Source organism: Giraffa tippelskirchi, chromosome 9 (genome assembly GCF_054371585.1).
Source record: "Giraffa tippelskirchi isolate mGirTip1 chromosome 9, T2T-mGirTip1v1.2.pri, whole genome shotgun sequence".
Taxonomy (NCBI): domain Eukaryota; kingdom Metazoa; phylum Chordata; class Mammalia; order Artiodactyla; family Giraffidae; genus Giraffa; species Giraffa tippelskirchi.
In genome coordinates this window covers 558118-585912 of record NC_137283.1, presented here as the reverse complement: position 1 = coordinate 585912, position 27795 = coordinate 558118, and the positions used below count along the sequence as shown (strand labels likewise).

Genomic DNA, 27795 nt, shown 5'->3' with positions numbered 1-27795 from the left:
CTAGATGTCCATCTACAGATGAATGGATAAAGAAGTGATTGTACAGACATACAATGGAATATTGGTCATAAAATAGAACATGTTTGGGTCAGTTCTAGTGAGCTGGATGAACCTAAAGCCTGTTATACACAGTGAAGTAAAGTCAAAAAGAGAAAAGCAAATATTATATATTAACGTACATATATGGAATCTAGAAAAATGGTATTGATGAACCTATATGCAGGGCAATAATAGAGATGCAGACACAGAGAACAGACTGGACATGGTCTGGACACGGGAACAGAGAGGATGGGACAAATTGAGTCGGTGGCATTGAAACATACACACAACCGCACGTAAAATAGATAGCTAATGGGAAGTTGCTGCATAACATAGGGAACTCGGCGCAGTACTCTGTGACAACCTAGAGGGGTGGGGCGGGTGGGTGGGCAATGGTGGGGGGTTCAAGAGGGAGGGACGTATATATACTGGCCAATTCACATTGCTGTGCGGCAGAGTGAAGTGAAGTTGCTCAGTCGTGTCCGACTCTGCGACCCCATGGACTGTATATCCTAACAGGCTCCTCCGTCCATGGAATTTTCTGGGCAAGAATACTGGAGTGTGTTGCCATTTCCTTCTCCAGGAGATCTTCCCAACTCAGGGATTGAACCCAGGTCTCCTGCATTGTAGGCAGACGCTTGAGCCAGCACAATATTGTAAAGCAATTCTCCTCCAATTAAAAATAAATTTTAAAAAAATAATAAAAAATTTAAAAAGAACATAGGAGACAGAATAATCGTGTTGACTGAAGGTGTCTGTCTATAGAAAATTATTATTGTTCTGACATTTCAAACCAAGAAGCATTTTTCAGTTTGAGCTTCTTAAATTCTGACCTTCCTCATTTACTCTGACACCACAGAATTGTAGTTGCCTGATGCACTCCCTGTGCCAGGCCCTGAGTAGGTGCTGAGTGCCCTCACCTCATAGCATCCTGCAGCAGAGAACCCCCGAGGGGTGGAGAGCCAGCCGAGGATCCTGTGGTCAGCTGGCGGGGGAGCTGAGCCCACGCGCTGTCATCCTGCAGGCAGGCTGAGGCTCACCATCCTGCTTCTGGAACTGCCAACTCAATCTCTAGTTCTGTCATTTCAACTCGATCTGAATGTGTTAATTAGTTTTAAGTTTCAGAAGGTCTGTGTGAGTGTGAAATGATGTACTTCTTCCCTGCTGTATCATTTTCCAAGCTTAGGAATGATACACATCATTAGTCTTTGTTGAGGTCCATTCCAAAGAAGAGGAGTGTGCCACGGACTTCAGGAACAGCCAGAATAACCCACCAGGCACAGTTTATCTTCCTATCTTTCCTTCCTAATGCCAATCTAAAGTCAAACTTTTTCACCTGCCCTTTTTTGTGACTCAGCAAACCAAACCTGATGGTGAAAAGAGATGCCTCTGTGTGGTCCTAAAGATAGTGTGCTACCAGGCATCCTGATTTCATCTCCTTGCAGATCTGGGTTCTCTTCGCCTGCATGTTGGCCTTGCTCTTGCTGTGACCAAGCACTGCTGGGCATCCCCTGCCTCTGCTGCCCATTACCCACCATGCCCAGGCTCCTCCACCACAAAAGTCCTCTGTTGAAAAAGAGCTACGAAAGTCTGAAAATAATAGAAGCAGGGTGAGAATTCATTTTATATCAAATGCCACAATAGTATAACCACAGTGTTAATTCTTCAGGTATCAACTCTGTGATTTTCTAAAACTTGGGCTGTAATTCTCCAAGTTCAAATCAGATTAGTTATTTTATATTTCTGAAGGTAAGAACACCACCAACTGAAAGATGAAGGAGTCTCTCCAAATGGAAGGAACATGTTAACTTGCAAAAAAGAGAAGCAAAAAAAATGAGCAGATCCCCATAGGGCAGGTCTCCACGGGCTCACAGGGACACGTCAGCATCTTATTCAGATGCCCTATCTGCACTGAACTTCAATCAGGCAGCCGCAGCTAGGAACACACAGGCTAGAAACGATCTCTAGCCTTTTGGAACAGCTCATCTTTTTCATAATCTCTGACAGCAAGAGACTTCCGGAACCCTCTCCCGAGTTTCAGAGGAATGCGGCGGCAGAGAGGTTTGGGAACGACAGGGCTACGTGACTCCACTTGATTCGGTAGAAACATCGGTTCACTTAGTCTGTGGTCCCCAGTGTCTCCAACCCTGCCAGGTCCAAACCTGTTGGCAGAGAGAAGTGGGGACATGGTCCACCCCAAGCATGGACACCCAAGCACCTCCTGCTGATGCTTCATCTTATCTCTGGTTTTATTTGCAGACCTCTCTCCAGCTGGAGTTAACCTGTTTACCACATGATCCATGCTGCCACAGTCCCAAGCTATTTCTTGCTCCTTCTGCAACAGGAATCTTTTAATGAGTACTTTCAAAATTGGGAAACTGCCAGTTTTTAACGACTTTCCAGCTCTTGCTTTGTACTTTTAATCTTAAAATAAAATTGATCTTTTAAAGGCTACAAATGTGTTAGTATCACCCGGACACTTCTGGTGAGTAAATTACTCTTCCGGAATAATAAATTAGAGGCTTCTGAAAGTGCATTAACTCTTTACACTCCCCCAATACACCTCACTTGCACGGGGAATTTCCACACAGCACATGAGTCATCCGCAAAGGTTACTCCTGATCCACCCTCTCCTCCCTTGGGAGTTAGTTACTTAGAACATCTAAGTGTTTATACATGAAAAGCCCAGAATGCAGCAAGATCTCCAGGAAGCTAAGGAATTTCAGAATTACATTTCTGAGGAAGCAGAGGGGAAATTCTCATCTGGTCCCTCATTTATTAAGGATCAAGCAATCTCCTATAAAGAAGGCTGAGCACCAAAGAATGGATGCTTTTGAACTGCGGTGTTGGAGAAGACTCCTGAGAGTCCCTTGGACTGCAAGGAGATCCAACCAGTCCATCCTAAGGGAGATCAGTCCTGAGTGTTCCTTGGAAGGACTGATGTTGAAGCTGAAACTCTAATACTTTGGCCACCTGATAGGAAGAGCTGACTCATTTGAACAGACTCTGATGCTGGAAAAGATTGAGGGCAGGAGGAGAAGGGGATGACAGAGGATGAGATGGTTGGATGGCATCACCGACTCAATGGACATGAGTGTGAGTAAGCTCTGGAAGTTGGTGATGGACAGGGAGGCCTGGCGTGCTGCGGTCCATGGGGTTGCAAAGAGTCAGACATGACTGAGTGACTGAACAGAACTGAACTGAAAGCAATCTCCAAAAACCGCTGTCACCTTCCAGATAACTCAGATTGACTTCTCTAAGCCTTGAGAGTGCTTATTTCAATGGTTTTGGATAAATATTTGTAAAACATGTGCTGTAAGCCTTCCGATGTCACCATATTAGGTATGTGGCACCATGTATAGGTGACTGCTCTGGAGATGATGCTGGGACACCACCCGCCTGGGCCTTGGCTGGTGGGGGTTGTTTGGTGTCTCACAGAAGACCTGCCCCCTAGGCTTACAACTTCTTTTTGTGTCCTTCATCCCCTGACTTTTTTCTTTGTTCTGGATGCTGTTATGAGAACTTCTAAATTCAGAGGTCTTAAGATCAATGAGAAATTCTATCTTTGTGTTGTTAGCAGCCTTTACCTGCTATAGTAATTGCTACACTTTTTTTTTTTTTCCTGCTGTCAAGCTTTTAAAATCCTTTGTGGACATATAAGAGCTTCTGGTTTCTAATTAGGTTTAAACTGTACCTAAAATACGAGCAAATGGCCACTGAGTGAGAATGTGAAGGACTGAATGAGGGAAAAGTGCATAAACGTCAGCGGGCTCACGCTAAGATCTCCGTTTGGTTTGCATCTATTTATGTGGTTTTGTCTGTACACTGGGCCCTTGGATAACCCAGGTTTGAACTGCATGGGTCCAGTTACGCACAGGTTTCTTGCAATGGTAAAAACTTCAGCACCACGTGATCTGTCTGCTGTTGGCTGAAGTCATGGATACCGAGGACCGACTGTAAAGTTATACTCACATTTTCCTCTGGGCAGGAGCTCAGTGCCCCGAAACTCTGTGTTGCTCAGAAAAAAGAAAATGGACTCTGAAAAGGTGAGGGGCTCTTTCTGGATGTCTGGATTCTAATATGTTCTCCTAACAAGCAATACAGGCTGCTCCATGACAAATATCCAGTTCTGGATTTTTGAAATTGTAACTGATACTATGTTAAAATGATTTTCCACATGTGAATGGCAAAGCTTGCATAAGTGGCTTACTGGTAGAGAAGAACACGACACAATTATTATGAATTGAAATTACTTTTACTTGACAGTCAAACAGGCCTGTGAATAACACACACAATCTACTATTAAACATTCATTCTACATCGACAGGTTTATACATAAGCCTGCACGTATTTTTAAAGTCTAAATAAAAGACATAGCTTAAAGAAACGCATTGTTATATATCAAAATCTGATGTTTTCTTGTAGTTGGAAGCTTTCCTTTAGTCTAGGGAAGATCATTCCTTTAAAAGAAACATCTATTGTGTTCAGGCAAATAAACCCAAGATATCTGATACAGTAGTTTCTGCTTTTGCGCATCACACACCATGAGGCACTGCTGAAACAAGAAGGTTGATGGGACCTGCTTTTCTATTAGCACTGAAGGACAGTGGTGTTCAAATGCCAAAAAGGTACTAAAACCTCTATTTTCCATGTGAGGTTTATCACCCCGAGGGCAGCATGTGGAGGTGAAAAGCAAGAAAAACGTGCAGCACCAAGCAAAGAAGCCCAAGAAGTCCTGCATCGATTCAGCTTCCTTCCTTAGTTTAAGACGAGAATTGTTGGAATTTACACCCCAGGACAAGTTAAGCAGTGCCTTTAGTCCCGGAGGACGCCCCTTCAAGAGAGCATGTCATCACAAACCCTTCCCCTGGTGCTCCGCTTCCCTTGCTGCACAGACCCAGCCTGGCAACGAGTACCCGCTTCTGGGCTCATGATGTACTTTTGCTGGCCTGGCTGATGCCGTGTGCAGTCTGGCTAGCCCCACGATGGCCCATCTTGGAGGAACCTCTGTGTGTGCCGATGGTAAAATACTTTGGGTGGATCTCATGGGAAGAGAGCTTTTTCCATAAGTGTAGCTTTAGTATTTACATTAAAAAAAAATCTATTTTTTGTTCTTTCTATTTCCTCCCCCACACCTGGGCTTTTAATCTTAAACACACACTGGACCTGTCCACAACTCTACTGCTGTGCAGAGAATTCCACACCGTTCCAACTGCATCGGCCCGTCTGGGTCCATCTAAATAACAAACGACAGTGAAACAAATCCTGGACTTTAATGACTTCACCAGGGAAGATCAAAGAGGAAACGTGGGGGAGAGAACGCCCGCCAAAGGAGAAAGCCTGGAAATGAGAGGAGAGACTGGACCAATTTGATGAGGACAGTTGTTCTGGCTTCCTGGCATAGATTTCCCAATTTCTCTCAAGTTTGAAATCGGACTCCATCTGTTCTTCCCATTTGACCCTGAGAGATGGGAATGGACATGCAGTGTGGTGTGGGGAAGCGGAGCGGCCGCGGCGGCGCACAGCCCAGGGCCCGGACTGGGCTCTGTGGGTCTGGAGTGGCCACTGCCCCTCTCTGGTCCTGTGTCCTCACCGGTGGGAAGGAGCCATGCTGTGTCTCTTGCAGGCTGAGTTTAAGCACAGGGCCCGGCACGGGACAAGCCTCCACAACATGGTAACATTCATCTCATGTGAGCAGGTACGGGCTCCGTTAACATGGTGTTAAAAGCACATTTGTCAAGTTCAGGGCACAGCATCACCTTAAACAGGTTTGCAATGATGCCACAAGTCAGTTTCGGATTATTGGTATTTCCAAAGAACTCGGAAGGATAGAAAGCTACTGGGAAATAATGCTGAATAATAATACTGTATAATACTGTGACTAATATTGAATACTACTGTTTTCCTGCCTATCAAATAGGATCTAAGTGGCACTGTTACAGTGGAGAGGAACACCATAAAATTAAACTCAAAAGCCCATGTACATTTTTCCATGCAAATAACCGGTGATGAAAGAGAAAACAAAATCCATTCAAGTGATAGGTGTAAATGATCAATGGGCAGTAGGGTTATTTCTATGATCTTAAATAAAGGGTTCAGAAAGAGTGTAGAGTCCATTTCTCTACTGTTTCACCCTTTCTTTCATGGCCATGTATTACTTACATTTTAATTCAGATGCTTTGGAAGCCAGAACTCCTGCTGCTTTCTCACGTATTGAACCACAAATCCTCCACATGTCTTTGAAGGGTAATTTTAATTCAAAAATGAAGTTTCCTTCTCTACCAAGTGTTGGGAGCTGCCGAGGCTGGGACCCTGCCCCATCATTCCATTCTAGCTTCTAGCCTCTGGTTCTCTAGTTCCTAAAGGCTAGATTTCTTACCTTTCACATATCCCCAGCATCAGTTCCCCTCTCGGTTCACAGGGGTTTTAGTTCCTCTCCAGGGGCCCTAAATTCCCTTGAAGCTGAAATGAGAGTCCCTTGTGTGTCCTCAGTCACTGTCTTGTTCAATCCTACTGACCCCCTGGACTGTAGCCCGCCAGGCTCCTCTGTCCATGGGATTCCCCAGCCAAGAATACTGCAGTGGGTTGCCATGACCTCCTCCAGGGGATCTTCCTGACCCAGGGATCAAACGCTCGTCTCTTATGTCTCCTGCATAGGTAGGAGGGTTCTTTACTACTAGAGTCCCACATCTCTGGGCAATTAGATCCCCAGCCCCCGATCCACCCAGAATGACAGGGTGTACCCCACACTTGAGCTTGCGAGGACCAGTCAGTCCAAGCTTTGTAGCTCCAGCAATGGTGCCCACATAGAGACGGTGCTGTCTACGAGGCTTAAACAGATTTCCTTCTGAGGTGCTACACAAATTGTGTCCATCAAAGTACAAGCTGCCTTCTTGGTTAAGGAGATATGGTTAAGGCCATCGCTGGCCTACTTTTTACAGTCTCTTGGCTAAGTTCATTTTGTCTGGGTTCAAAAAATCCCCATGTGGACAATGACGTTCCACACAGAGAGATATGTCTATTTATACAGTGATTTTTATATATGACATCCTCTGAGCCCCACTGAGGGAGCAGTGTGCCTCTCACGGCAAATCTGGGGTAGGAAGCATTTGTCTAATCAGAGCAAAGAAATCCGTGCGGCGCGAGTTCCGCAGTGCAGGGAGGGCAGAGCTCCGTTACAGAGAACGTTCACTGCTGTTTCCTTCCCCTCTGCGGTGCAGAATTTGCATGGACATGGGAGAACTGTGCTGATAGAGACACAAGCCAGGTCAAGTATATCGGGGCTAATTGGAAGCAGCTGAGAAGAGTGGGAGGTGCGCTCCTCACACTTGGACATGGCTCTCCCTAGTGTGGGTGGGGAGCTGCGTCCCAGGGCTGGGACCTGAAAGCCTCACAGCAACACATCCCTACGCGGAAGCAGAACACTATCCACACGAGACCCTTAAGTCCGGGCCTGGGGACCGACGAAATCCGCTGGATCCACGCTCAGTGATTCAGAGTGGGGCGTGTTGTTTCTCAACTCAAATACCACTGGTGGAAACACGGGTAGGAGTGGCCTGCAGAGGTGCTTGGGCTGTAGTTTATGTCTTGTTTACAGAACAAGGAGTGTCTCCCAATGTTTTGTTCAACTTCTTTTGGGTCATTTTGAAAGCCTGACACGTGACAGAAGTTAAAGTCTCGTAGATCTGGCCATGTCTGTGTAACGTCATCAAGAAGAACCAGATCTCTCCCGCTCCAAAGCCAGGCTCCTTCTCCAGGCCACGCAGCATCCTGTGTCCCCAAACCTACTCACCCACTATTCAGAGGGAACTGCATTTTTACACTGGGAACAAGCCCGACTAACCTTCCAAACTATGGTGTCTATCACAATCTTCTCTGGCTCCCCAAACACAAGATGAAAAGTTCTGCAATGTTTTCCTGAGATGGAGAAGGAGTAATGGCCACTGTGTCATGAGGAGATGGTATTAGGTCTTGGGCTCTTGAAGCGGTCTGACATTCTGCTATATAAATGGACAGAGATGATACTAAGGAAAGGTCTATTTTAGATAAAAAATTTGTGCATTGTTATAACTTTTTGTAGAATGTGGGACTTTGAAAAATTAGCATCACTGTGAAACTCAAACATTTTACCACGAGACTGTAGTAATTTCACTTTCTGAACTATACCCCAAGGAAATAATCCAAGAGAAAAATAATTTTGTGTAAAACTACGGAGGCACTATTGCAAAAAGAAATATCAAGAAACCACACAAACTGGTCCAATAAAAGAACGGTTGAACAAACTAGAATACCTCAATTTAACAATAAAAAATCATGTGACTTCAAACGGCAATTCTGTGATTAGCAGTAATGAAAACGGGTCACTGCGAAAGGGAAGAAACCTTGGAGTGACAGAAATGACCAGAATCAGGCTGTTCTTCTGGGGGCTGGAGGGAGTCCCCTCCTGTCCTCCTCAGGACCCCATGGGGTAGGGAACCCAGCTCAGCCTGAACCCCTGTGCTTCCGTCTCAGATCCCAACTGGACGTTCTCTGGTCACAAACATGCCCAGTGTCCCCTCAGCACATCTCTGTGAAAACACTGTTTTCTCATAATGATGATGTAATGGATAAGAAATCTTGTAAAACTCTGATTAATCATGCAAATATTTACTCAACAAATATTTATCGAGTGCTGCTACAGGTTACAGAGCTTCACCCTGACAAAGTGTGGTAAGCACAGAGCAACGCAAAGCGAAGGAGCACATCCACTCAACTTGGCTGCTGGCAGCACGAGTCTGTCCATCACGCCGAATGCCCCTCGGGCTCTCAACTAGTCTTGCGTGGATTCTAACTCTCCCCTTGACCACATTCCACTCCACAAACTCCCACTTGCCAGGACCCCTATAAGGTGTGCCCTGGATCAGCCAGCAGAGTCCACTCTCTCCTGCCCAGCACCTGGCGATGGACCATCACCTCCTGAGGTCAGGACCCTGAACTTCCGCCAACACACTGCCAAGTCCACACCACTCCATTGTTGGCTCACACCTAACCTGAGCCAGTGTAAACACACCATCTTCTGCACACTTACGTAACTGGTGTTTTCACCCTGTCAGTCATTCAACAAATAGTGCCTTCAAGAAAACTATGTCCACACCAAAAGCGGACAATTTTCCATAAGATGATCGGATGGCAAACAGGCTAAGGAAACACAAGGACTTTTAACCTATAAGTGAACCCGAAATGAAAATTTTCCATGTTAAAAGTTAACTGTATTATTATCAGTAGTTGTTAAAGGCAAACCAGGCAGGTAGAGTCCCAGGGACTCATGGAGTGAAGTTCTATCACACCCCACGAGCACGCTCAGACACATGTGTTTCAGGGGCAGAGTATATCTCTGAGAAAGAGTCATATTCTGTCGTCAGTTTGAAAATCAGTAAACAGAACATCTTACAGTTTAAAATGTTATTCTTAGAAGTTACTTCTAAGAAGGGAAATAGCTGCTTTACTGACAAGCTCCTTAGTTTTCCAGGTATAACCCTACACATAAATACAGGATAACCATCTATTTTACTCAAATAGTGAACACTCATGAATTTTCCTTAAACTCTAAAGCTACAAATGTCACTTACAAAGGTCTTTATTCACTTTTTTTTAGGAGCAAAAGGTCTAACTCACCTTTCGTATTCCCTTCATAATCAAGAAACTGTCACAGAATCATGTAACTATTAAGAGCAAAGTCAAGGTCAGAACTGGAGAAACCCAATGCTTTAGTACACTGAGGCCCCCTGCGGAGCCCCGGTTCATTCAGCCCTGACCCAGATGTGTTCAGTTCTGTGTTAATAAGCACCGTGGACACACAAAGCTCAAGAAACTGACCTCAAATAGGTGGAAATCTACTTTAAGAGAAACAGTAAACAGAAGAGTTAAGTCACTCAAACTCAGAAAAGTTCACTATGTGCTTCACTGTAGATGACACCGATCCTGGTGCCTGTGTGAGTGTGTGTGTGTCTGGGGGTGGCGAGGGATTGCTAGGGCAAGGGGAGGGAAGGGGAGAGAGGAGGCTGCACAGCCAAATGTGGTCACTTCAAGGACAGCCCCAAACGTCACGAACTTATGAGGAAAACAGCCATGTGTCATATGCAACTATAGTAACCAGTTCCTAAATAATGTCTGTGGGCTGGATGAGTTCATGCACAAGTGTAAATGTGTACACTGAGGCCAGATATGCTCAATTTGCGACCTACCTAGCGGAGTTAAGGAGCTTACGACCTGATGAGATTAGGCTGCAGGGAGGGCCTTTCGCTGTGAGCATGGAGGCGAGGACGAGGACCAGGAGGGACACAGATGCAGGAGGCCCTGAGGTAGGAGCGCAGAGGTGCAGGCTTCCGACTGCGGCCGGACTTGCCCAAAGCAGGTTTCACACAACCAGGCTTGGTGTCGAGCCGTGATTCAGATCAAGTGTCCCAATTTTGGGAGCAAGGACAAGATGTATGTGACAGCCTTGATGACCAGCTCTAGTGATGACCCAGCTCTAGTGATGACCAGCTCTAGTGACGACCCAGCTCTAGTGATGACCAGCTCTAGTGATGACCCAGCTCTAGTGACGACCCAGCTCTAGTGACGACCAGCTCTAGTGCGGCTGTAGAGGGAGGAGGGTCCCGCAGGAGAGCCGGCCAGGGCTCCAGGGCTGGTCAAGGCAGCCTGCCCAGCAGACCCTGGCCTCCCTGTCTGGGCAGACATCCTGCCAGATGGTTCCATCCTCAGGTGCTGCCCCCACACAACAGTGTCACCTGGTCCTGAACACACCGACGGGAGGACGACCTGGAGGGAAAACTTGCTCAAGGTCAGTGAAGGCTGAGGTGGGTGGAGCTGGGTGCCCGGATCCCGCCTCCAGCTGGCGCTGGGGCCTGGGAGCCATCTGAACTGGGCCATGCGGTTTGAAGGAGCGAAGCACGGAGTGCCAGCCTTCAGCCTTCCAGAAAGGGGGCTGCAGGTCTGGGCATAGAATGGACAGGGAACAGGCAGCCAGGTGGGCAGGCTCTCCTCTTCCACGGGTGACAAGGCCCCCACGGGCACCCGCGGCAGCTGCTGACAGCTGGGAATTGCCCGTGGAGGGGAAGGGAGGGCACCTGCCCTTCTCACGAGTTGGAGGAAGTGACAACTCCTTCTCGGAGATGGGAGAAACCATCGGCGTCCCTCGGGAGCTGGGTTTGTCTGCTCCCAGCAAAACCATCCCATTGTAAAGCGGATCAGTTAAGAGCTCAAAAAAACAAAAAAAGCAGCGTGAGCTCATGTGCATCACCTGGAAGAAGGGCCGGGGATCAGTGTCTGAGGAGATGCCCCCCACCCCTACCCCCACCCCCTTCCTCCTGGGACAGGAGCCGCCAGGCGCTCCCGGTAAGGGGGTCAGAATTCTCCGATTTGCTGTCCTTTGCATTTTAATTGTAACATTTGCTTTTTGGCCTTGGGAAGCTAGCCAACAACATTATGACCCGCATTTCTCAGGCTGGGAGGCTTTCTGCTGCCCTGGAAAGCAGAGGCCGAGCTTCCACTGAAACGGGCAGTGCTCTGGGATCACGTGCAAACCCCAGAGTGGAAAGCATGCCTGGGAGGGAGGCGGCTGCAGCAACCACAGGCTGGAGGTTTCGCGGCTGCCGGGACACAGTGTATCGGGACAGGGTGCCCACACACTCACATCCCTGTACTACCTCGGAACCAGGACCATGTGACGTCTGGCTCATTTCCAGAGCTGCCTCCCTGCTTCCTGGGGTCAGGGGTCTCCCAGCCCCCCAGACCAAGGACTGAGTTCTTACAGGAGCTGGGTCCGTGAAGTTTTATTTACTTAAACACGAAGTTATGACAGTGGAACATGTCAGGGAACCACAGGGATTTTCCTTAAATAAGCAGAACCCATATTAAACTGGTAATAATTAGAAGAGTGTGCTCTGAGGAATGTGCAGCGGGCTAGATTCTCTCCCTGACCTAAGAAAGCTAAAATAACATTTCTCCTCAAACTGTGTCCCTGAAAGGCTTGCAGGACACTGTTTTCAGAGGTGGAGGGGGCTCTCCTGGTGCTGGAAACCCACATTTTCTTTTCTCGGCTCCTCTCCCACTCACCATGTGTCCCTGTCCTCAGGGTCGCCCAGAACTGGGTAGTCTGGGTGCACGGGCACCAGCGGTCAGAGGCCAGTGCCCTCACCCTCTGCAGGGGACCCCTCCTCCGGGATGGCCCCAAGCCAGCCTCAGTCGCATTGCAGCCACTGCATCTCCAGGAGCCTGGAGACTCACCCCTCTCTACTCAGCCCACCTGGCATCTGCTCCTCGGGCACTGATGTCAGCCCTAGGAAGCAAGAGCCTGGCTGCATCCCCCGCCGCAGTGTAGACTGCCGGGGCCACCTCGCTATCTGCTGGCATCTTCCCTTGTCCCGTTACAGAGTCACATTCCGGGCTGGGACTGTCTCTCGGGGTCTCTGGGGAGAGCAGCATTTAGCTTGCTTTCAGTGGAGGCAGGATCATTACTGCTATTATTATTAACGATTGATTGCTACTTAAAATACTGAGTCTGATTTTTGAAGAACAGAAAGGGTTAACATGTGAGGGTCCAGTCACACGACGCCAAGGTGCATGATCACTGCTGTGGACACCACACTGCTACCAGAACCCCTTTCTCCACATATATCTAGTTAATAAACCGTGCCTGAGAAAGGATCGTGTGTAAGCTTCTTTTGCGAGGCTCGGAGCTATTTCTCGTCAACGTGCAGGCACTGGCTCAGTGCCCATTCATGTAATCCCCCAGTAAACCCCAGAAAAGGGGATATTCATCATACTACAGCAGAGAAAACTAAGGCCCGGGGAGGATGCAAGATTTGAGAAAACTCACTCCGCTAAAGCAGGCGCCGCGGAGCTGAGATTCAGGGTTTTTTTAATCACTCTCAACCCAGTGCATTTTTGGTCAATCACTGTTCGGTGGTGCCGGCTCCTCTGAGTCCACAGCTGGAGGAAGCAGGCAAGAACTCTGCCCTCGTGGTCAGAGACTTTTAAAGAGCAAATACTCTGCAAGGTGAGAAGGAGGTTACAATGGAAGCTCCAGGATAAGCTTTCTAGACGGAGGGAAGAGCATGTACTTCAGCGGGAAAAGTTAAACAGTGATCAGTGTGACTGGAGCCGAGTGAGCCGGGGGACAGTGGGTTAACATGACGCCGGGGAATGGGTGGGGCAAGCCTGAGGGCCTGAGTGCAGCTCTTTACACTTTTGAACAAGCAGACTTAAGAGGGTCATGACCCTAACTTGACCAAAGAGGGCTGAGCCCCATCTTTGCATAAAGACTTCCTAGGACTGGCAGCCACACAGGTCACTCTCTGGGGACTAGACTCACTCATGCAGAGCTGTGACCCGGGCAGCACCAGCAGGCTGCAAAGGAATGACTTTGCAGGGATCTCCTGAGGGTCAGGAGCTGTCACACTGCTCAAGGGACCTTTCCAGTAAGTTAGGCATTTAGGGAAGAACAGGATTTCCCAACGAAACCAGATGCCGTGCCCCGCTCTAGAGCTCCGATCCTGCAGGTAACACAGACACACAGAGACAAACACAGGAGGAGGGGATGGAGCAGGCATGTGCTAAACCCCAGGCAGAGGCCAGGACGCCTGAGCTCTTTGGGTTTTGGATTTTTTTTTTTGAAAGAAGAAACAAGGTTTGGGCAGGTAGAAATCTGAGCCACATTCTAGATGGAGGGCAGAGTGGGGACACAGGCGGACGGCTACAGAGAGTCAAGGCTCAGCCACAGCCGTGGGCCAGAGACCCAGGGCTGGCAGGAGAAAGCCAAGCACACCCAGGCTGACCCCACCGGGCAGACTTTAAGCTGGGGAGTGACTTCATCAGATTTGGGCTTTAGAAAAGGACAGCGGTCACCCATCTCACAGCAGCATTAGTCACGACAGCCAAAAGGTAGAAGCAACCCAGATGTCAATTGAGGAATAAATGGGCTAATAAAATGTGGTAAATATGTACAATAAAATATTATTATCTTTAAAAAGGAAGAGAATTCTTGTAAGCAAGGGGTTTGCACTCCTCTGAGCTTGTGGACAGTCTTGATTTTCTTTATCACTCATACATGAAAAAGCCCGACTCCCTGCGGGCTGGTTTCTGAGGCGGGCCTCACCCGACTCTCTCCGTGGTTCTGCGCTGCCCAGAGCCTCTCACCTGCAGCCCTGGGAAAGGTGAGGGATGCCCAGGGGCTGTGGCTAGGCTGCCAGGGGAAGGTCTGTAGGAGGATGATAGAGGCCTGGAACAGCTAGTCTCCAACTAGCTGTGACCTGTGCGCGAAGAATCAGATTTCCTTCCCCAGAGCCCACCGAAGGGCTGACAGGTCTGCCGGCCCAGCGGGAGCCCATGGTGCATCCTGTGAAACGGTGAGGAGGGGCTGAGCACTCACAGGCCCACGGCCGGGAGGGTACCATGGCTCCGGGTTCTCCCTAATAAAACCTATGTTAAAATTCTACTCTCTGCATGCCTCCCAGGTTGTGAAGCTGGGGTAGACCTTTCTATGCACATATCAATGAATCCTCAGCCCTATGTGCAATCGGTGAAAATCGTATTATAATTGATACTGCGGGTGGAAATCATACGTTGCTAATTTGGATATAAAAAGTCATGTAATGTACTGTATCAACAATATCAAAATACTTCATGTGGCTAAAGCATACATACTATAAGTAGGTGATACTTCCACTGATTTTAAAGGGTTGAAAATACTCTTTTAATGTAGGACTTTGCGTTTCTGGTTCTATCTTCAATGTACTGGAGGGCACGTGTGCTCCCAATTATTAACGCAGAGCCACTCCTGGCCTCCTCGCCACTTCAGTGTCTTCTTTGTGAGAATTAAGCTGCTGGTTTCTGCTTTCTGCTGTCCTTCTAGCCTGCCTTTCTTCTTTCTGGTGTAACAGAGGCAACTGAAATCAAAAGATCTGGGTATGGCTCCAGTGTTCCATTACGCGATCACGTGGTCCTCCAGCCCTGCACCTCGTTCTAGGCAAGCACCGAAAGCTTGAGTGGTTCTGGCCACACACCTCCTCTGATCATTCACAGGGAATGAAAATATTGACACAGAACTTTTGTTTCTAATACAAGGCCTTCAAACTACTTCTCAGGCTTACTATTCTTGTCAAATGGCAAGTGTGTGTATAGATAATACTTGGGACTTTTTGAATCTCATATCACAACCACGCTTGCTTCCTTTTAAACCCATGGTGGGGGGTGGCGGTGAGGTGAATTAGTCTTAGACACAACGCACACTCACAACACCATTGTTTTCTTTTAAAAAAATCTATATTAAATATAGATTAAATTTTCTAGAAAGGTATGCTGGTTAAACATAGTAAGCATTTGGAAAGGGGTAATACAACTCCTGCAAAATTTAATCTCTGAGAACAATTCTAAGCACTGGATCAATTACAGCATAGACAAGATGAGACCCTTGATTGTGACATCGTTCAGAGAATCAGGGGCCTCCAAAGACAATAATAACAAACACTTTTGGGGGGTTGATTTCCAATACAGGGTCACCTTTTGCGTGTTCCACAGACACTGTATTGGCAGGCTACAACTAGCATCAGCAAGATACTTGTGGACAGATATGCATGTGGCCTCACCAACTTCAGGCAACAACAGCCTGATGATTCTATTTCCACTTTAGAGTATAATCCGAACACTCGCCCCATAAAACCAATGATTCTCCTCCTGTTGTGGATCCTGACAAAGTATTCAGAAAGCAGGGCAGGCAACCAGGGTTACTTGCTGTCTACATCAAAAATCAGAGTGGAAAGTATGGGAAATACTAACAGAAAAAGGAGAGCCTTGCCTGGCCGTGGTTTGCTGTGTATACATGGCTTGTTCACACCATTTGTCCCAATAGTTTGGATGTCCTTTAATTAAGAGACAGTTTGTATTTGAGGTCTATAACTCCTTTCTGAGAGTCACTAGCATTCTGCACTATTTTCATTCTTAGAGACATTCAAAAGAAGAAAATCCTTGTGTGAATCCTGGATCAGCTGTCCTGTAGTTCACCTAACTGTGCCCAGGGACAGCAGGCACTTGTCACTGTGAGCACCCACACTGCTCATCCTGCAGTATCCTGTGTGGTGACCCAGGTGGAGGCTCCACCCAAAGTCCCAAGCGAAGACTCGGGCGCTGGATCCTGCCCTCGGTCCCATCAGTTTGAGCCCAGTCTGTCTATAAAGAGTTGCCTTTAACCACTGTCTTCTACTGGCTCCATGAAAGTCTGGTAACCAAAAAAAACAGACAGAACCACTGTAAAAGCATCATGGAAGGTCCTATCACTCCAGAAAAGATGCACATGCATGTCTCCAAAGGTAAATTACAGTGATGTCCAAGGTTACCCAGAGGCCATCAGGCAGCTGTGTTTACATAAACTTCACCGACTTCATTTGCACTTGTAACTCAGATTTCATGCAGGGCCCTGGAGCCAGCTTACACAGCTTGACAGCGCATATGCTGTTACCTAGACCTACATGTCAGCCCAGAGAAGCCACGTGTCATTACAAAAAAAAACATTTTTAAATACCCCTCATTACTGATGGAAAACCAGTGGACAAAGCTAGAACAGGAAGACCTAAACAGTTTGGATCATCATCCCTGCTGACAATATATATATTGAGAACACTCCTGTAATAAGTGATCATCTGATTATAATGCACATAGACAGTGGTATAGTATATGTTATGCATTAAGAAAAGAAAATCATGAGATAAAAATTAAAGTTTCTGCTCAATAGAATATTTTCCCTAGGGCAAATATGGATCTTTGATTATTTTCTAGCCCTGTCACAAAATACATAATATGAATATTCAGATGATTTCTTCTTTTAACCCTTCTTTCTCCTCACAGTTGCCTTTTCTGTGTGTGTGCAGTGAGGTTTAAGATTCGCTCTCTTAGCAGTACATTTCTAGTAGACTGCTGCTGCTAAGTCGCTTCAGTCGTGTCCGACTCTGTGCGACCCCATAGACGGCAGCCCATCAGGCTCCGCCGTCCCTGGGATTCTCCAGGCAAGAACACTGGAGTGGGTTGCCATTTCCTTCTCCAGTGCATGAAAGGGAAAAGTGAAAGTGAAGTCGCTCAGTCATGTCCGACTCTTAGCGACCCCATGGACTGCAGCCTACCAGGCTCCTCCGTCCACGGGATTTTCCAGGCAAGAGGACTGGAGTGGGGTGCCATTGTTCTAGTAGACAACACAGTACAATTATAGTCACCATGCTGTACATCAGATCCTCAGAACTTGTTCATCTTACAACTGGAAGTTTATGCCCTTTCACCAGCATCCCCTCCCTTTCCACCCCTCTCCCCAGGCAGCCCCTGGCAGCTACCACTCTGCTCTCTGTTCCTACAAGCTCAGTGTCTTTCATTTGTTTGTTTAGATCCCACACACAGTGATGATATGCAGTATTTGTCTTTCTTTGTCTGGCTTATTTCTCTTAGGATAATGTACTGCAAGTTTATCCACGCTGTTGCAAGTAGCAGGCTTTCCTCCTTTTTTTAAAAATTGCATCACATTGTCTTCATCCATTCCTGCATTGATGGACATTTAGATTGTTTCCATGTCTTGGCTCTTGTGAACAATGCTGCTGTGAATGCGAGGGTGCAGATATCTCGTTGAGATACTGATTGAGTTTCCAGGGGTGGGGTTGCAGGGTCATATGGTAGTTCTATTTTTAGTTTTTTGAAGACCCTCCATACTGTTTTCCACAGTGGTTGCACCAATTCACTTTCTCACCAGCAGTGCACAAAGGTTCCCTTTTCTCACCAATACGTGTTACATCTTATCTTTTTGATAATAGCCATTCTGACAGGTATGAAAAGATATTCATGGTTTCAATCTGCATTTCCATGTATCTGTCAGCCATGTGTTATGTCTTCTTTGGAAAAATATCCCTTTGGGTCCTTTGGTCACTTTTTAAGTGGACTACTTGTGGGTTTTTTTGCTACTGATTTAGTTGTATGAATTCCTTGTATATATGCTGGAAGTTAACCCCTTATCAGACATATGGTTGCACACAGTCTTCTTTCATCCCAATTTTAATCTTTTAAAAGCAGCAGGCCAAATCAAATACACAAATACATTTTTCATTAAAAAAAAAATTGGATTGAGTGTATTAGATTTATTTCTTTTCAGATTTTTTTATAAATAAGTTTTTCTGAATAACAATACTAAAGTAATGCATAATCCTCTAAATGGAAATCTAGAGTAACTGGATATTGGAGGAGATCCCCCCAGAGCTGGCCACGCTGCTATGACAGGCAGCAATCAAACCAGGCCTGTGGCTGGGCCCATGAAGCTGCAAAGGCTCCCTGAAACCAGGAGGCTCCGAGCTGGTGCCCGTGCCCAGCTGCGTGACTCCCACTAGCCTGCCATCTCCGGCAGGGCCACCTCCTCACTGTGTGGCTGCATTCTTATTACAGTTTTGCTGCGTAGTCCTGTCAGATTTGCATCTCTCATTAGATGTCTTAACAGTTGTCAGGAAACTGATTGTAAACAAATATGAATTTAAGGCAAACCCTTTGTAGCTTTTTTCTTATTTTATTGATCTAAACAGGGCATTCTTTCAATGTTGTTTGAGAAATGAAAAAAAAAAAAGGACAGTACTCACAAGAGGTTGACACACTAGTAAAAGAGCAGTTACTGTTCTCCCTGCACTGCGTCTGGAGAAGCAGTTACTGGTGATTTCCTCCAGCAAAGGCAATCAACAAAAAGCAGGCTCACATTTCCAGGGCGACGTTTCAGCCTGCCTTCCCTGAAAACAGTGTTCATGTGAACAGACCCTTTTCATTAAGAGAATGTTTTTGAAACTGTCTCAGGCGGGCAGTGGGATGTGTCTTACAGGTGGTCTTTGAAAAGGATTCTGTGGTCAAGTAAACTTGAGTGACCGTGGGTGGCAACAACGTCAGACAGGCCTCTTCACTGCAGAGTCCTTCACTTCCAGAGTCCTTAATATAACATGTGCACAGGAAGTAGCTTTGTGCATGCAGGGCCTTCTGCTGAGAACTTTTTCTTCAAGAACAACTTCAACACTAACATGTGTCTAAGGAACAAAGCCAGGAACCGAACATGTGTCTAAGGAATGAAGCCGGGAACCACGAACTGAAGAAGCACCAAGCCGTCTGCTGCCCATGAAAGGAGAGCCGTGGGCCAGGCCCGTGACACTCTCCCAGGAGAGCCGTGGGCCAGGCCGGTGACATTCTCAGGAGAGCCGTGGGCCAGGCCCGTGACACTCTCTCAGGAGGGCCGTGGGCCAGGCCCGTGACACTCTCCCAGGAGAGCCGTGGGCCAGGCCGGTGACACTCTCAGGAGAGCCGTGGGCCAGGCCCGTGACACTCTCTCAGGAGGGCCATGGGCCAGGCCCGTGACACTCTCCCAGGAGAGCCGTGGGCCAGGCCGGTGACACTCTCAGGAGAGCCGTGGGCCAGGCCCGTGACACTCTCAGGAGAGCCGTGGGCCAGGCCCGTGACACTCTCAGGAGAGCCGTGGGCCAGGCCCGTGACACTTTCAGGAGAGCCGTGGGCCAGGCCCGTGACACTCTCTCAGTGGGCCTCTGAGAGGCAAGGAGCTGGATCGCCCCTCATTCACTGGGGGCAGATTTATGGTTAAGCAGGACCTCCCCCTGCCCAGAGCCGAACAGTAAGAGAGCAAATTCAATTCCTATCTGCTTAGATGCTTATTTTCAATCTATTTGGGCCAACCCTTCAGAGATAAGGCCTAAAAAAAGCTAAAGATTCAGGCCCATGATGTGAGGACTATAACTGGAGGAGACCAGGAGATGTGGTTAGACTATAACAAAACCTGCAGCATATTTCAGGGACCCTGGCTGCCCACAGCACCATCCAGTGATGTCACGGGAACCACATACATCATTTAAAATTTTCTAGTGAAAAAGTGAAAGAGTTAGCTGCTCAATCATGTCCAATTCTTTGTGACCCCAGGCTCCTCCATCCATGGGATTTTCCCAGGCCAGAATACTGGAATGGGTTGCCATTTCCTTCTCCAGGTCACATTAATAAAAAAGTAAAAAGAAATAGCTGAAATACATTTTAACAATATACTTCGTTTAATGCGATATATCCCAAATCTTTTCATTTCAGTGTGTAATTAATTTTAAAAAGTGTTAAGATTTAGTACACGAGAGAGCATATGAGAAATTTTACTTTAGACTCATAGCACATCTTAGTTTGGACAAGCCACATTTCAAGTAGCCAAAAGCCACTGAATGCGATTCATGGTTACCTCACTGGTAAAAGTCTAGAAACCACAACATCAATAATCAAAGCAGCAGCAGCAGCAGTAAAATAGTTAACGTTTGCTGAGCACTTTCTACATGCCAGGCACTTCTCATACATCACCTCCCTGAGCCCTCGACATGTCCCTAAGCCCTGCTGCCACTGTGCTGGCATCTGGCAGGTGAGGAAACTAAGGTACAGAGAAGTGCCTCATAGTTACAAAGTGGTGGTGCTGATTCTGAAGCTGTAGGACCCCACGTGGACTTGGACCAGAGACCTCCCGTTAGAAAATCTTCCTTAAACTCGGTAAAGGTAACTTAACTACCATGAGGTCTAACCCCTTTTTTACAGATGGGAAAATGGGATCAATTACTGGGAAAATCGTACAATATAGAAATTCAGATTAAGTTCAATCAGTTATGTAGCTGGCTATAGTCACACTAAATTTAATTTAAATGTGTCTAGTTGATTTAAAAAATTATCAGTTTGCTTCTCTAACTTGTAGTGCATTCATACAGAGAGAGCAAGAACTAGTATATACAATAAACATTTAAAAAAAAATCTTGCTTAATGGAGTTAGACATTTGAAAATATCTATTTCATTGTTTTAAAACTAATAGTTACGTTGAGGTCTTCAGCCCCATCCTATCTATTCTTTGATTTTTTTCTCAGCTGGGGAGGTGCAGACTTGGGGAAGTTGCAGTCTAAGCAAACCTGGAGGCTCTTCCTAAGGAAGCTGGAGCAGGAGCGGGAGGGGGCCCCTGCAGCATCCTCCACTGAAGGACTGTTTCCCTGGGGTCCGCGTTAGCACACCAATCACAGGCCCCTGCAGCCCATGAGCCATGGAAGCAAACTGTTCACCTGGCCATCGTGGGTTGTCTATGGGCCTCGAGTTTCTTTCTCCATTAAATGAGAACTGGAGCAAGAGCCCATCGAGCTCTGAACCCATTCATTCACTCGACAGACACTGACCGAGCCCTTGCTGGACGTCAGGCACTGTTACACGGACGACTTCAAAGTTCAAGAAATCATTGTGTTTTATGAGACACATGAATTATTGGGGTGGGGGGGCTGTCGATGAGCACAAGCTCACAGTCCAACAGGACCCTTGGTCACCAGCCCTGCCCAAATGCCCAAGGAATACCCGCCAGGTGTGTGGCCCCATTCCAGGACTCAGGCATGGCCTAGAGCATGGTGACTTAGCCCTTTCGGGGGTCTCCGGCAGCTGGTGGCCAGCACCCCAGCACTGACATGCTGACCCCTGCCTGGAAGAAGCTGTGTCCCCCTCTGCTAGGCTATGAGGTGTAGTGATATAAACCCCCAGCACACACTGTCTCACTTTCAAGTACCACAAAGCAGAAACAGGCATGCATTTACTGTTCATTGTGTAATTCAAACTGTTCAATGCATTTTACCCTTGGGTGAACTGCTATCAGAGAAAGGCTATTTCAGAATGGAGCAGCTGCCTTCTCTCCATGACAAAGCTGGGCTAGAACAAGCTGGGTTTTCTTCTGGTTCTGGGGAGTGGCAGGGAGAGATTTCTTCACCTAATGGCACTTTTGAGTTGCAGGATGGAGACAAAAGAAGGGGAAAGAAAAGCATGTGTTTTATGTGAGATTTCTGTTGTTTCTACAACAGTGAGAGAGCCAGTTTCTAACTCCAGGACTTCACAGGCTCCTTTCTAAGCAAGTTTATGGGTGGGTATAATTAAGGCGTCTTCACAAGACTCTTGCTTTCACTTGGTAAGCTTTCAGGTTGGACAGGCTGGTGCAGGTGGAGGTGGAATGCTGGCCTGAGAGCAAGCCATCAGGAATGCCAAACTCCAAGCCTCTGTTGCACTGCCAAGCACACGGAAAACCCAGAAGAAGGAGTAATTCACTCCAAAGCAAGAAGAATAAAGCCTGTGAGTGTATTCTAGTGTAATATGAAAGAAATGGATGGATGAGTAAGAGCCGAATTTAGTGGTTTTGGCCTAGCCCAGGCTTCTCCTACCTCAGCACCACTAGCGTTTGGGGTTGGGGATCATTCTTTGTGGTGGGGGCTGTCCCTGGCCTCTCCCCACTAGACGCCCGTAACACACCAGCGTGAAAACCAAAAACTGCTTCAGACATTGCCGAATGTTCCCTGGAGGAGTGAGGAGGAGGCAGAACTGTTCCCAGTTAAGAACTGCTGGTCTAGACCTCCATGTTCCTGAACTCGGTTAAGCTCATTTGCAACTCAAGTCCTAACTTTGAGGGTAACAGCTTGTGCACAGTAGTCACTCATTACTGGCAGTTTGAAGGAGAGAGAACGATTGATTTGAAATAACGTAAGTATTTCTAAAGGATACCAGCTTATCATAATATTTGACATTTAAATTTGATAGTCTGTTTTAAAAACAACAAAAGGAAACTCACAGACAGCTGCTACATCCCAGTAAAGTCACTGTCACCTGCAACGCTGATTTCCATTTCCAGAGGTAAACGGGAAAGAAGAGAGAACCATTAGTTAAGTGTGTGTGAGCAAATTCACGACCAGGGCTCCTCCTCAGACTCACGTGTGGCTGCAAACTTTGACCTGCTATCATTATTTTGTGGAGATTTTTTTTTTTAATTCCCTCTATTCTATGTCTTTTGGTTTGAAGATTCAAAAGTTTATCTGGTTGATGGTTCGGAATTTTATAGCTTCCTCATACACTTACATGGAGAAGGCAATGGCACCCCACTCCAGTACTCTTGCCTGGAGAATCCCATGGACGGAGGGGCCTGGTGGGCTGCAGTCCATGGGGTCGCACAGAGTCGGACACGGCTGAAGCGACTTCACTTTCACTTTTCCCTTTCATGCACTGTAGAAGGCAATGGCACCCCACTCCAGTACTCTTGCCTGGAGAATCCCATGGACAGAGGGGCCTGGTGGGCTGCAGTCCATGGGGTCGCACAGAGTCGGACACGACTGAAGCGACTTCACTTTCACTTTTCCCTTTCATGCACTGTAGAAGGCAATGGCACCCCACTCCAGTACTCTTGCCTGGAGAATCCCATGGACGGAGGGGCCTGGTGGGCTGCAGTCTATGGGGTCGCACAGAGTCGGACACGACTGAAGCGACTTAGCAGCAGCAGCAGCACACACTTACAGAGAGTAAATTACCTGAATCGCCTTTGTAAAGGAGACTCAGCCACATCCACGCTACATGGAAACATAAAATGAAATAGGAATCCTGCACAAAGTACAAAAAAAGGCATAAAATACTCGGGATATGAATCACAGGATTAAATGACCTTTGCTTTCCCTGTCCCTGACATTCAATTTTACTTCATTGAAAAGTCCTCATTTACTGCCTGGGCTAAGCTGTTTCAGTCATCTCCGACTCTTTATGACCCTACAGACTGCAGCCTGCCAGGGTCCTCTGTCCATGGGATTCTCCAGGCAAGAATACTTGAGTGCGTCGCCATGCCCTCCTCCAGGGGAATTTCCTGACCCAGGGATCAAACCTGCATCTCTTAGGTCATCTACATTGGCAGGCAGGTTCTTTACCACCAGTGCCACCTGGAACTGTGGTTTTCTCAGCAATGTGCCAACCCTGGGCAAATCCAGACACACAGACAGATAGGACATGACTTCGGTAACAAATAACAAATAACCACCAACCACTTGACTTTCACAACACTCTGGCATGAAGGAAACTCACTGTTCATAATGTTTCTTGAGGTTACAGTTAATACCTATTTCCAAAATAAATGAAAGTGAAACTTATTCTTCTTGGTCGTAATATTTAAGAGTTGTCATAGTTATGACCTTTTGATATGCACTTAAAGTCACCTTACTGAGTTCCACACAAAAATAATTACTTTTTCTTTTAATTACTAAGGACACTCTGAAGATCAGATATTACTCTGAACTGCCTGCCAAATTCTACTAATTTAAATTAAAAAAAAAAAAAAGAAAAGAAATCTATACTCCTGAGTTCTTCGGATGATGCTGAATATGGCAGATAAAGCTCAGACCCTTCTATTCAAAGAGGTCTAATCATAAATGCATGAAGTTAAGATATGCTTTTCCTTGATAACTCAATTCTAACCCAACTACTAACTCCTTAAAAATACATTGAAACCGATATAAGTTATCCACTTTAGAGATGAATTCTCTGAAAAGTAACGTAAGAAAACACTTGGTATTCTCCTTCAGACCTGCTTGTTTTTCCACGTACTCCAAAATTAAAGAAGGCCAATGAGAAAATTCATGAATTAAGATCACTAATCATTTGTTGGTTTAAAAAGTTCCTCCACCACTGCCTTTAAAAAATAATTCATGCTTCCTGGTGAATAAAGATGTGTTTGGATTTCAGAAGTTTGTTTGAAATCCAATCATACCCTAGACATGTTCAATGTGTGCAGCCAGTATTTATTTAGTGCCCACTGTGTACCTGGGATGGGGCTGAATATTGTGGGATGAATGAATCAGATAGTTGCTTTTCACATAGAGTCTACAATCTAGTGAGAAATTTGTACCAGAACGTAAATAATGATAACGCAATTTAGAACATCATAAAAAAAGTACAGAGTACCTCGGGCTCACTCTGCGGCTTTATATATAACTTCTTCCACAATCAGTGACTGACTGCGTGTCTGGAGTTACAACGCTTCCATCATAGAGGCTCAGACTGATTTGCTAAGGCATCCAGCAGGGTGGCCGGTGCAGAGTGGCCTCGTGACTCCTGAAGGAGCTGACGTTGCCGGGAGCTCTGTCACTGAACGTAGATTTCCAAATAGAACCCCACGCTTTTTCACATAGCTGATTTTATTCCTGAGTGAATAGCAAATATCTTCTGATGCAACAGACTTGACCTGACAATTTTACAAGTTTACAGTGGAATTCTAAATGTTCCAATGACCTCTTACCTAGTTAACAGCGTAAAGTATATACAAAGGTTACCAAATTTCTCATGCTCCCATAAACAAAATCAGATAAACATCCAGTGCCTATTTAATCTTAACCTGAGATTTTTCTGGGAAAAGGCATGCTATCTCTGGAACACGGTAGTTCAAAAGACATGTTTTATAAGTAAACACTGAAAACCAAAAACAAAGAACGTCTCCCTCCAGTAATCCAGTGACCTGATGGGGAAACGCAGAGCAAAGGAGAGGCGGGAAAGCACGTCAACTATTACCTGTAATAGTTCAAATCAGCCTTGAAATAGAAACAGCAATGCGTAACAGGTATTGCAAAGGTCTGATTCACCCACTTTGTACTCACCAAAGCTTTTCGCCGATGTCATTACAGTAAATAGAGACTGCATGTAACTACACAGATCTCCCAAGCTCACCTTTTTCTTAAGCATCTCGGGCCTACCTGACTTGAAGATTACTATTTCTTTGAACATACATATACACAGTAGTTCTGCAGAAGTCTTCCAGGCAATATGGCTATAGAGGTATAATCCACTTCTTATGCTTCCCTCGGTGGAACCATTCCTCTGAGCTCACATGGCTAGATTCCAAGCTTGATGTGGAGAGGTCTCTCCACAATAAAACTTCGATAAGCAGTTTTCTTTGTTGTAACAAGGGCCAGTGGAGACAAGGCTGGATCTACCCCATGTATTACCAAACTGCTTTAAAAACACCTCCTTACACACTGTGACCCTCACAGAGCTCTGAATCTTTACTTCACCGTCAGTGTATGAGTTAAGAGGACAGTCATATGTTGGAGATCAGTTAGTTAGTCTAGGAGAGAGATGATATCGGCCGGGTGCCTGGAGAGCACCCATCTCTTTCCTCCATCCTCAGTAGCTTAGGGATGGCTCCCTGCTCCCAGGGCTGCTGGGTGCCTGTCAGGCCGTGCTCCCTCTGTAGCCACTGTGCCATGAGACAGCGTGAACAAGCATGGATGCATGGAAATTCTTCCTTACATATCTACACACTGAAGTGTCCCTAGACACTCTCTATAAAGGAAGACCTCAGCACTAACCCTGCAGATGATGCTCGGTCTCCAACCACCCCGGGACAGAGGGGCTCTGCCCCAGCCAGCCCATTCCACTCTGGACTCAGAGTTGATGCCTTGTACCTCTAGCAGCCTCTGCTGCCCTTCCTCATCCCTGCACACGCACCTCCCTGTCCACCTGCGGAGGCTGGTGTGGCCCCTGAGAGTTCCTCTCCTTCCCATTAGGTGTCCTTAGTTCTCATCACTGGTCCTCAGCTTCCACTCTCTCCCACGCTCCACATCTGTCTTCCAGGTTCCTCACACAGTGGGGAGTGGACAACGGAACTTCCAATCCCAAGTTTATCCTGCTACTTGATGTCAGTGGAGCATCTGATGATCAGGCCCCTGCTACGGTTTGTTGAAAAAGAACCTAACTGTTTGCTTTTCCTCGGAGCTTCATTCATTTATAGCGAGGTTGCTCACATTTAATACTGCATGGACTTTTTTTTTTTTTTAACAGAAAAACAATTTCCCTTGGACCCCAGTTGGAGATAAATGATAAAAAGTTCATCCATACATCTCTGCTTCTGCCCATTCCTGGGTTACTGGTACTAGACTCATCCTCTTGCTATCAACAATGAAAAAACGGAGTGAAATAGTTGAAGCAACTCTTTTCTGGCAACAGCCATGGTCAGTGCCAGCCTAAACGACAGAAGAGAAGGGAAACAGACAGTAAACATGTGGCTCAGTGGACAGCTTTCTTTTCTCCTCCTAATGCCCACACCGGAGACTGCCGAGATATCACTGCTACGAAATGGCTCAGTCTGCACAAAAGCCCAAAAGAATTTAGATCATCCTCACACGAATAAACAGGATTTAAAATCTTATGAAATCCACAGGCCCTTCCCCAAGGGGCACATCTATGACCCCAAGTTTGAGAGCAACTTTAGAGCAGCCTCAAAATCGCCACCACTACTGAATAAGGTCCAGGTGGGAGCGGATTTGCTCCCAGCAGCCAGCCCAGGTGGGGACGCCTGGTGGGCTTCGAGTTGTGTAGGAACAGCGCGCCTGCATGGTGATGGGTTTGTTCAGCGCTTTTCCTGTGAACCTCAGGGTTCTTCACAGCCCCCTCCCTCTGGAGGAAGATTCACTGCTCAGGAAGAGGCCATGCTGCAGGCCAGGTGCTTCCTCCAGCTTCCTGACCGTCATTTTCACACTCCTGCCTGCTCTGTCTCATACCCACTGTGGTGCCCCTGTGGTACTGGGACCCCCCACAGTCTACCTCTCCTGTAAGTACTCTTTCCTAATGCCCACCCACTTGAACCCATGGTCTCCTTTCACAACCACCCTCCTGGTCCATCTCAGGCCCCACTAAGGTGCCAGGGTACATGGCAGCAGACTCAGCCATGGAATGTTGTAGATAGCCTGGTAGACTCCCTCCCAGCAGCAAGTCCATGGCATCTCCTTGGCCCCAACTTCCCGTCCAGTGTCAAAATAACCATCTTAGAATTGGCATTCAGAACTGAGATAGACCTTTTGAGCAAAGTATTAACAAGTATTTTCACCAGAAAAAAGAAGTCAGTATCTTTCTGGCAGCTT

At 46.7% G+C, this 27795-nt stretch overlaps 1 protein-coding gene and 1 long non-coding RNA gene across 5 annotated transcripts in view; both read right to left on the bottom strand.

The window, feature by feature from the left end:
• The window catches only part of EGFR (epidermal growth factor receptor), a 205756-nt gene that overhangs the window by 159058 nt on the left and 18903 nt on the right, over positions 1–27795 (bottom strand). The window lies entirely within an intron of this gene.
• LOC145521201 (uncharacterized) lies at positions 18220–21402 on the bottom strand. Its single transcript, XR_014065219.1, has 2 exons — positions 19539–21402; positions 18220–19403 (listed from the first exon to the last, which is right to left on the bottom strand). It is a non-coding gene; the product is annotated as an uncharacterized LOC145521201 (long non-coding RNA).